Genomic DNA, 9,271 nt, shown 5'->3' with positions numbered 1-9,271 from the left:
GGGGTGTACACGGCTCGATTCAGTTTTTGCCCAAACCATCAACCGAACTAAACTCCTCGGTTTTTAAAAATGTTGAATCGAAACTGAACCGTATACCATTAGTTTATAAACAAACCAAACCGCCAACTTGGTAGTTCGGTTCAGTTATTTTCGGTTTTACCGAATTGTGAACCACCAAGCAACGAAATCATTACTTGAGCCCAAGTTGGGCTGCACCCACAGGCCGGGGCCTATTTTAAAATTTTAACTTGGCCAAGGCTTTGAATGCAAAGCCCAGCAGACATACCAAATGGAGGATCCAACTAGAATATATAAGGTGGGGATACTTGTTTTCTTTCCATTTCCAACCGATGTGGGACAGAAAACATCAAGTGGTTCCTGCATCTCAAGTTCTTCTCTCTGGTCAGGCGGTTACTGCAGAAGAAGGCCGCCGAGAAGGGTTGCAGGCCAGATTGTGGAATAATATTATGTTCTCCACTCATATTCTCTAGATTTCTCGTCCTTGTAAATTTGACATCACCCAAAAATAATTTAAAAAAAAAAAAAATCAACCCATAACTATATGTATATATATATCTGTGTGTGTGTGTGTATTTGTATATGCATGTATATATAGACACACGAATTGAAGCTGTTGGATTTGAAGATGAATGTCATGGTGAATATATATATACATATGTATATGTATATGCATGTATATATAGACACACGAATTGAAGTTGTTGGATTTGAAGATGAATGTCACGGTAAATGTCGCAGAATCATCGAATGGACAGGATTGCAAATGAAATGACCAAGAAATTAAAATTATAAAATAATTGGGAAATATAATAAATGAAATGGATTAAAGGATAATAAGGAAAGAGAAAAAAAATTAGAAGAAGAATAGCAGGCCTCGTTGACGAATGTTCTGTCTTCGTCGACGAGTGTCCTTCTAGATATTGTTGACGAAGTCTATTCCTCATCGACAAAGGAATCCCGAGAGAGTAAATTACAAACTCTGAATTTCGTTGACGAAAGTATCTTCTCGTCGACGAAGTATCTTCAGTGACTCGTCGACGAAACCTTGTCTATAAATTGAATTATTCTCATTCTCAGTGAGAAAAATTCAGGATTTGACTCACTCTCTCTCTAAAAAACGAACCCTCGGCCTTCTCTCTGCCGGTTTGACGATCTGGAACCCCCACAAGGTTCATAGGATCATTCTCTACAAGGTCGTAGGAGCTTATCGTTGGTTTGAGAGGTTTGAGAAACATCCCAAAATTAGGGTAAGTGAGTTATTTTGGGAGTCCCTTAATGAATATTGTTATTTAGAGCATAGGGAGTGTTAAATAAGTATTTTTCTTAAGATTTAAGTTAGTTAGAGTTTATTTTAATTAAACTAGGATTTTTGGATTCAGGATCCAAGTGAACGTTGTGGGTATTAATTCCAAGATCCCGACAGCGTAGTTTAAAAGTCATCTAAGGGAAAATTATATATTAAATCAGGTTTTTATGTATGAAATAAAATGGACCATGTTATATATATGTCTATGAGTTTTCATTTGGGTATAAAATGCCAGTCATGTAAAATATGTTTTCTAAGCCTAGGATTGCTTATATAGCTATGTATTTGTGTAAATGAACCAATGAAAGTGAATAATGTTTTAATGATAATTATGTAAGAAATGAAAAATATATTTTCAAGATATGAACATTAAAAGTTGATTGGCCTATTTTACAGGAATATGTATGAATTTTACTATTAAATTGTGTGACATGAGTAAATGTAAGTTCTGTGCAAATATATGTTAAATGTATGAGATGCAGGCTAAGTAAGTAAAACATTAAAAATAAAATATGGTATGGACTATACTGCTTGTGTATGTTAATGCAAGCATGTAAATGTAAGACAGCTGAAAATAGCCATGTTAGCATATTCTAGCACATTTCTATGTAGACTAACTAAAGACAGTTAAAAGGAGTTGTAGACTAACTGATGATGGCTAATGACCAGCTGTAGTATGAATGAAATAAAGGAAAATTCAATGAAATGGCAATGAAATGTGAAATGTGAACGATATAAATGGAAATAGTCACTTAAAGTGAAATGCAATGTAATGTTTAAGTTATGAACATGAATAGATGCGAATGGTTGAGTAATAACAGAAAGAATAATGTATTGTGTTATTAAAAGTATTCATACTATTAGAACATGTTACGATTGGGTGAGGCGTACTCTTCGCCTGAGTGTTTGCTGAGAAAGGCGAGTGTGCTAATAATTTTAGAAGTGGCAGTAGTTGCATAACGTACTAGTGCATAAGAAACCTACTTGTATGGGCGGGTAGATTTCCCTATCATTGGAGCCTTCGCTAGTAAACTTTTGTTAAACTGTATGGGTACGAGATCAATCTAATACTTGAGGGCTTACTGATTAAGGTGAGTGCCCTGGTATACTTCAATAGTGACATTCGGGTTGCCTAAGTATCAGAGCAGAGGGGTGCTACTTGTATGGGCGGGAAATCCCCTATCCTAAGGTAATCTCGTGGGTTAAAACTTTTGCATGTGATTGATTAGGTTCAGAGAATGATTTCGGTGTTTATGATAACGTCTTGCAAATGTTATTAAAATGATATTTATATACCTCATGTTAGCCACACTTTGTTTTAATATATTGTTTATTCCCTTACTAAGATATGTCTCACCCAAATATGACTATTTCTTTTCAGGACATCCTCAAGGTCAGGCTTAGGGAGCTCGAGGGTTTATATCATTTTTTTTTTTAGGATTGTAAAGAGAAAGGGGTATATTTTTGTTAAACTATGGGGTTGTATAAAGTTTAAGTTTTTGCTTTATGTTTTATGTTGTTATGTTTTAAGTATGTCGAGGAAGGAATGATTGTGAATACTGGTTTTTTGGATTGAGTTTTTTGGAGGTATGTATATATGGAAATGTAGGTGATGGATGGTTAATATGGATTATAGATAGAAATAGTAAACTCTGGTATTATGATATTATATTTATGGAGATTATGTTTATGTTTTCCGCTGCATATATTATGGATTATGGACTATCAGGTATAACGCACCGGACCCGACTTTAAGTGTAACTATAACGACTCGAAGAATAATGGTATTTAAATAATAAAAGAAAGGGAAATGGAAATCGAAAACAGAAGGAGGCAGTCGAAGCATTCATCGATGACATTGCATTTTCGAAAGGATAAATCCTAGGAATCTTTCAGCTTCTCGTCGACGAATACAAAGGATTCGTCGACAAAAATATAATTGGACTCATCGACGAGGTGTGACGTGGCTCGTCGACGAGGAAATACCGAGGCGTGATTTTGGGATTTTTGAATTTCATCGACGAAGGGGAGAGTTCGTCAACGAATTTTGTATTGCCCTCGTCGACGAGATAACGTGGCTCGTTGATGAAGACCACAGTTTAAATAGGCCTAAAACCCTTTTTTGGACGAAATTTCCTGGGCAAACCCTTTCTCTCTCCTACATTTCGGCCCCTCCTCCTTCTCTCTTCAATTTCGGACCAGATTTTCGCCGGTTTGACAATCTGAAGCCACCACGACGCTCCTGAGAAAGTTCTCTACAAGTCTACCAGAGCAGATTGTCGATGGGGCTGAGTTGGAAACCATCCCAAATCCAGGGTAAGGGTTTCTACTCAATATTTGGATTTTTGACAATTGTAGAAAGTGTTATACGTTTAAAAATATTGAACTTTAGTTATGGGGAATGTTGTTTCCAGGGTGTTGAGTTGGGAACCCTGCGGGTGCAGGACAGATTTTCTTAGGGGCTTTTCAAGAATCAGGTAAGGGGATAAACTAAGCTAGTATTTTATGAAAATATGTATATTGTTATAGCATTCAATTTCAAAAAATAAATATATTTATTTATGATTTATATATTAGGAAAATACTGTTGAAAATGATGGTATGTTGGATATGCGTAAAACCTGTTAGTGTGGCATGAGTAGAAATTAATATAAAATACTGTTTTCTGCGAATGTGAATGATATGGACTTTTATAATGGAAAACTAGCGTATGGACTGAGATTTTGATATATTTGCCGGCGTACGGGCCGAGTTATGTGTATGAATTGCCGGCGTAAGGGCTGAACTATGTGTATGATTTGCTAACGTATGGGCTGACCTATGGATATATCTGCCGGCGTATAGGCCGAGCTATGGTAAAATATGAAATACCGGCGTACGGGTCGATGATTTTCATGATATATGCAAAATGATATGATTGATTTGATAATTAATGATATGAAATATCCATGTATCACAGTTTCAGTATACGTTATATGGTTTCAGAACCTAGTTGGCTTGGTCTAGGCTAGCACTTGCACGGTACCATTGCTATGTGTCCATGGTCTTCGTGATAATGATATTTGTGTTAACGCCGCTGTACGGAGTGGTGTGAGATTGGATGGTCGATGTGGTTTTTAAGAAGTGTGTGAGCGCTCCTGGTGTACGGACCAGGTCTGGCAGACCCATCAGACTTACAGACTGTACTTTTGACTTGGTAGTGGTCGGCCACCATTGTCAGGTCCTACCTTCGGGCCATACAACCCAGTCATGTGGGGGTAATACATGACAACAACCAGTTAACCTACCAGGAATGTTTTTGTATTATTATGATAAGAGATGAAATATGTTTATGAAAATGCGGTATGTTTTGCCATGTTTAGATGATATATATGTTCTCCCAGATTTTATATAACAGTTACTGATTATGGTCTATATGGTATATGTATAACACGGAATACTCATGTTGCCACATACTAGTATTAGTTTATTTCCCATACTGAGAGGTGTCTCACCCCAAATTTTATAAACTTTTCAAGAGCCCCTGATAGGAGAGCGGGTAAAGCCCCGCTGATCTAGAGTTGTAGATCTGCCCATTTAGAAGGGTAAGTATTTTGATAGGGTCAGATGTATTTTGTGGAAATGGCCCTAGGACCTCTTTTTGGGTTAAGTGTTGTATATATACATATACAGTGATTGTAGTAACTCTGGTATTTATGGTATTGTGATGTATGGTATCATGAGATGTATATGATTGTATGTTCTTGCTGCTTAGGCTTCTGCTATATGTTTTGATATATCCCTTGTACCCACGGGTCCAGGTGGATTATGAGCTGCTGAGATTTATGTTGTTGATTTAATAAAAAAAAATGTGGAAATTAAGTAGGTCATCACAGTAATGACCCAAACAAAAAAATAATTAAATAAATAAGTATAAAAAATAAAAAAATAAAATTATTATTATTAATTAATTAATTATTATTAAGAAATTTGAGGATTTTGGGTATATATATATATAGGTATATTTAAATACATATAAGAATATATATATATATATATATGTATATATATATATATATATAAGTATATATATAAGGAAAGAAAAAAAAAATGAAAAAAAACTTAGTGGCTAAGTTTTTTGAGCAAACAGAAGGAAAGAAAGAAAAAAAAAAGGATTCACGTTATGTAGGAAAGGGAAAGAAAAAAAAAAAATTCTCTCAACTCATGTTCTCCACTCCTCTTCTTTCTATGATTTCGCGGCAGATTCTCGCCCAATTGAAAATCCAAAAATACCACCGAACTCCATTCTCTGCCACCGACATATCTACCGAAGTGGATTTGTCGTAGCAACAATGTGGGCATATCTCCTTGGGTAATCCAAATTCTCATTCTTGCCTCAATTTTTCTTAAATTTTACATCAAATGAACGATCAAACACCACCATGAGAATCTAGGGATGATTCTTTACAAATCTAGTAAAGTGAATTTCTCATGGGGTCGTTGTAGGAATAGTCCCAAAACTATGATAAATGGGTTATTTAGAAATTAATTGGTATTTAATTATTGTAAATTAGGAAAGATTAAAATAATATTTTATTGGGGTTGATTTGATTAAATCAGGGTTCGGGTAAGCGCTGCGGGTATAATTTTGGGAGCCCTGCAGGCGTAGTTCAGGGATTCAAGTAAGGGGGAATAAAATTGTATTAGTATTTTATTAAGGTGAACCGATTATTTACAATCGTATGAAATTTATTATTTATCTATATGATTTTTAGAGCCGTCTGAGTACTAGAAAATGATGATTTTGTTTAAGGTTTATATTTGGGATAATTACATATGAGATTAAATTTGTGTGACATGAGAGTAATTTTTCCTAATAAATTGAATATGAATTACTATGGTATTTGGGTTTGCATGTGGGGGTGTTTGGAATGATGATGACATGATGAATGAGTTGTTATGTTTGACTCCTGTGTGGAAATGTATTGATCCGTTGGAATACTGTGTGGGAAATGTATTGATCTGTTGGATTCCTGTGTGGAAATGCATTGATGCGTCTGTGTGAACTAACTGATGTGGTTATTCGTATGCATCTCACTATAACGTTGGCATGAGGAAGTTGTTATTTTGCCTAGATATAAATCATGATGTGACGTTGGCAGGTCGAGGAGCTCGTCATACTGTAATTTATATGGGATAGGACATTGGTAGGTCGAGGAGCTTGTTCTACTGATGTATGACGGGTAGGTCATGGGGATTGGATACTGGTGAATAGTAGTGTTTGTTTGGGCCACGTGTTGTGGAAGTTGGAGTGGTGCCTATGTGGGCCACGTTATCTTGTGTGGATAATAGTGCCTGTGTGGGCCATGTTATGTACCCTGTGTAGGTAGTGGTGTCTGTGTGGGCCATGTTATATCCTGTGTGGATAATGGGGTCTGTGTGGGCCATGTTATGTACCCTATGTGGATAGTGGTGCCTGTGTGGGCCACGTTATATCTTATGTGGATAATGGCGCCTGTGTGGGACATGTTAGTGTGGGTAGTGGTGCCTGTGTGGGCCGCGTGTAGATAAGAAGTACGGTGGTCCTGTGTGGGTCATGTACTGACATTTACGCAGTTGCTTTGTGTGGGCCACATACTGAGGATATTGGAAGATGAAGTATGAAATGCATGATTCCTGTGTGGATGTGTTGTGCGCATGTGAATTTAATTATAGCATAAAAGTAATGGTATAACATATTGTGAATGCATGTGTGTGCATGCGGCGAGGTAAACATACCACTGGGGGCTTGCTGAGAAAGGCGAGTGCTCTGTTAGGTAGTTTCTTGGTATCAGTACAAAGGGATGCTACTTGTATGGGCGGATAGACATCCCGATCCTCGGAAACCTTCGCCTTTAAAATAATAAAGATGTATGTACTGGCGGTGAGGTAATACTTCACTTGAGGGTTTACTGAGTAAGGTGAGTGCTCTGGTAGGTAGTTTTTAGTACCAGAGCAGAGGGAAGCTACTTGTATGGGCGGGTAATCTTCCCTATCCTTGGGAACTTTCGCCTGCATAAAAATTGTATACTTGTGCATATTGGATGTGGGTATGATGTTAGATGTCAGGGATGTTATTAATGGTACATTTTCTCAGTTGTTATGATATTATGTGTGAAGTAGTTTATTTTTTATATGTAAATATTAAAACTCAGTTGTCACACACTGTTATAATTTGTTCCACCCTTACTGAGAAATGTCTCACCGTTGTGGATTAACAAATTTTCAGGTTCTTCTGGAGACCAGGTTTGAAGGCCTAGGCTGGGATTGTATTTGGTGGTTTCTTTTTGGGGTATTGTGAGATACTGATATATATATATATATATATATATATATATATATATATATATATATATATACAGATGTATTTGCACTGGGTTATGTTTTAAATGCTAGATGTGGATATAGATATTTGGATGTTGTAGTATTCGTTTTTGGGTTGTTATATAGAACTCTAGTATTTATTTAAGGTTATTTATTAATGTCTTACTGTGTGCATGTTAATTATGGTATCAGATATAGGTGATTGGAACACGTGGCACCTGGGCCCCACTTGGCGGGTTTCGAGGAGTCACATTAAGGGTTCGGGTCGTTACAGCAAATGCTGCGAGTCTCAACATTGTCGTCAACACCATTCATGTTTAGAGTTTTAAAGGGATTTTGTTTTCCATTCACTTTCTTCTTCTTCCATTTGATGTATAGTGATTCTTTTGAGCTTCTTATTTTTTTGTGAAGAATGATATTGTAAAGCGTATGGATTATATATGTCTTTCTTTGTATTTATTTCTTATGAATTAATGAGCAAAATTTCATTGTCGAGGAATGGCTCTATTTTAATTTCCACCTCCATATTCTATTTTCTTTTCCTGAAATTTAAAAACACCACAGTAATGAAAACTATATAATTCGATTCTGTCCTGCTAATGGCTTATTTATTTTTTATTTGTTGAATTAAAATTTTTCTTTATTTCATTTCACTCCCCATTCAATTATGTGAATTAAATATGATGCAAAGGTTTAATTCTGAGGGTATATATCTTAGCCTAAATGAGCGATGTCATGGAAGTCATTGTTTGGCGAGGCTCTCTCGCCGAAGTTTAAGGAGTTGGAGTCCTCAACCATGTTGGCAGCAAATTGTGCGGCCTTGTCAAGGCAGGCAGTATGTCTTGAGCAACAGCCAGCAATTGGATCGAGAGATTTGCCAAAGTCATCAATGAAGTTGGAGCAGAGGATGCGCCCAGATAAGTGATGGAAGTACCATTTGATTTTGGCCCAATACCATTAAATCTGGTGATGAGGTTAACTGCAAGTTGTTTACTGGCTATATTGATTGGGACGCTCAAGATTTGAAGGCCCAAATTGCATCAAGCTTGGAAAGAAAAATCTGGTGCTAATTACCCATATCCAAGGATGCAAACAACTTCGGGATTGGTTAGAGTCCATTCTAGTTGCAAATCGAAGATAGAGATTGACAATTAAAGCCAGAAGAACCACCATAAGCACTTGAAGATGAACATGAAGACGAAGAGGAAGATGAACCAGTGAGACCCTAGTCCCAGCTAGATTTGCTTGTGTACTGACTTCCTTTATTTAGGTCTTAGGTTGCCATTTAATCCTTTATTTTCTAATGTGTTGCGTTTTTATAACATAGCTCCTTCCCAATTTGTCCCCAACGCTTATCTATCGTTGGTGTCTTTTGTTGTCCTCATCCTCAAACGAGGCCATCAGCCCATAGTGCCTCTTTTTCGGAGTTTCTTCCAGATGAGAACGCACTTCGTGGAGAATGAACTGTACTACTTTAATTCTCTTCCTAATTATAAGTTGTTTACTCCCAGTAGCTTTTCCCTTCACGATTGGAAGTCCCGATTCTTCTTTGCCTCTGGGAGTTAAACTATTATGGGCCTCGTGTCTAGTTTACTCCTCTCG

The sequence above is a fragment of the Malania oleifera genome, chromosome 3 (genome assembly GCF_029873635.1).
Source record: "Malania oleifera isolate guangnan ecotype guangnan chromosome 3, ASM2987363v1, whole genome shotgun sequence".
Classification (NCBI taxonomy): Eukaryota; Viridiplantae; Streptophyta; class Magnoliopsida; order Santalales; family Ximeniaceae; genus Malania; species Malania oleifera.
The sequence above is the reverse complement of the archived record's forward strand: the minus strand, read 5'-3'. Positions refer to the sequence as shown.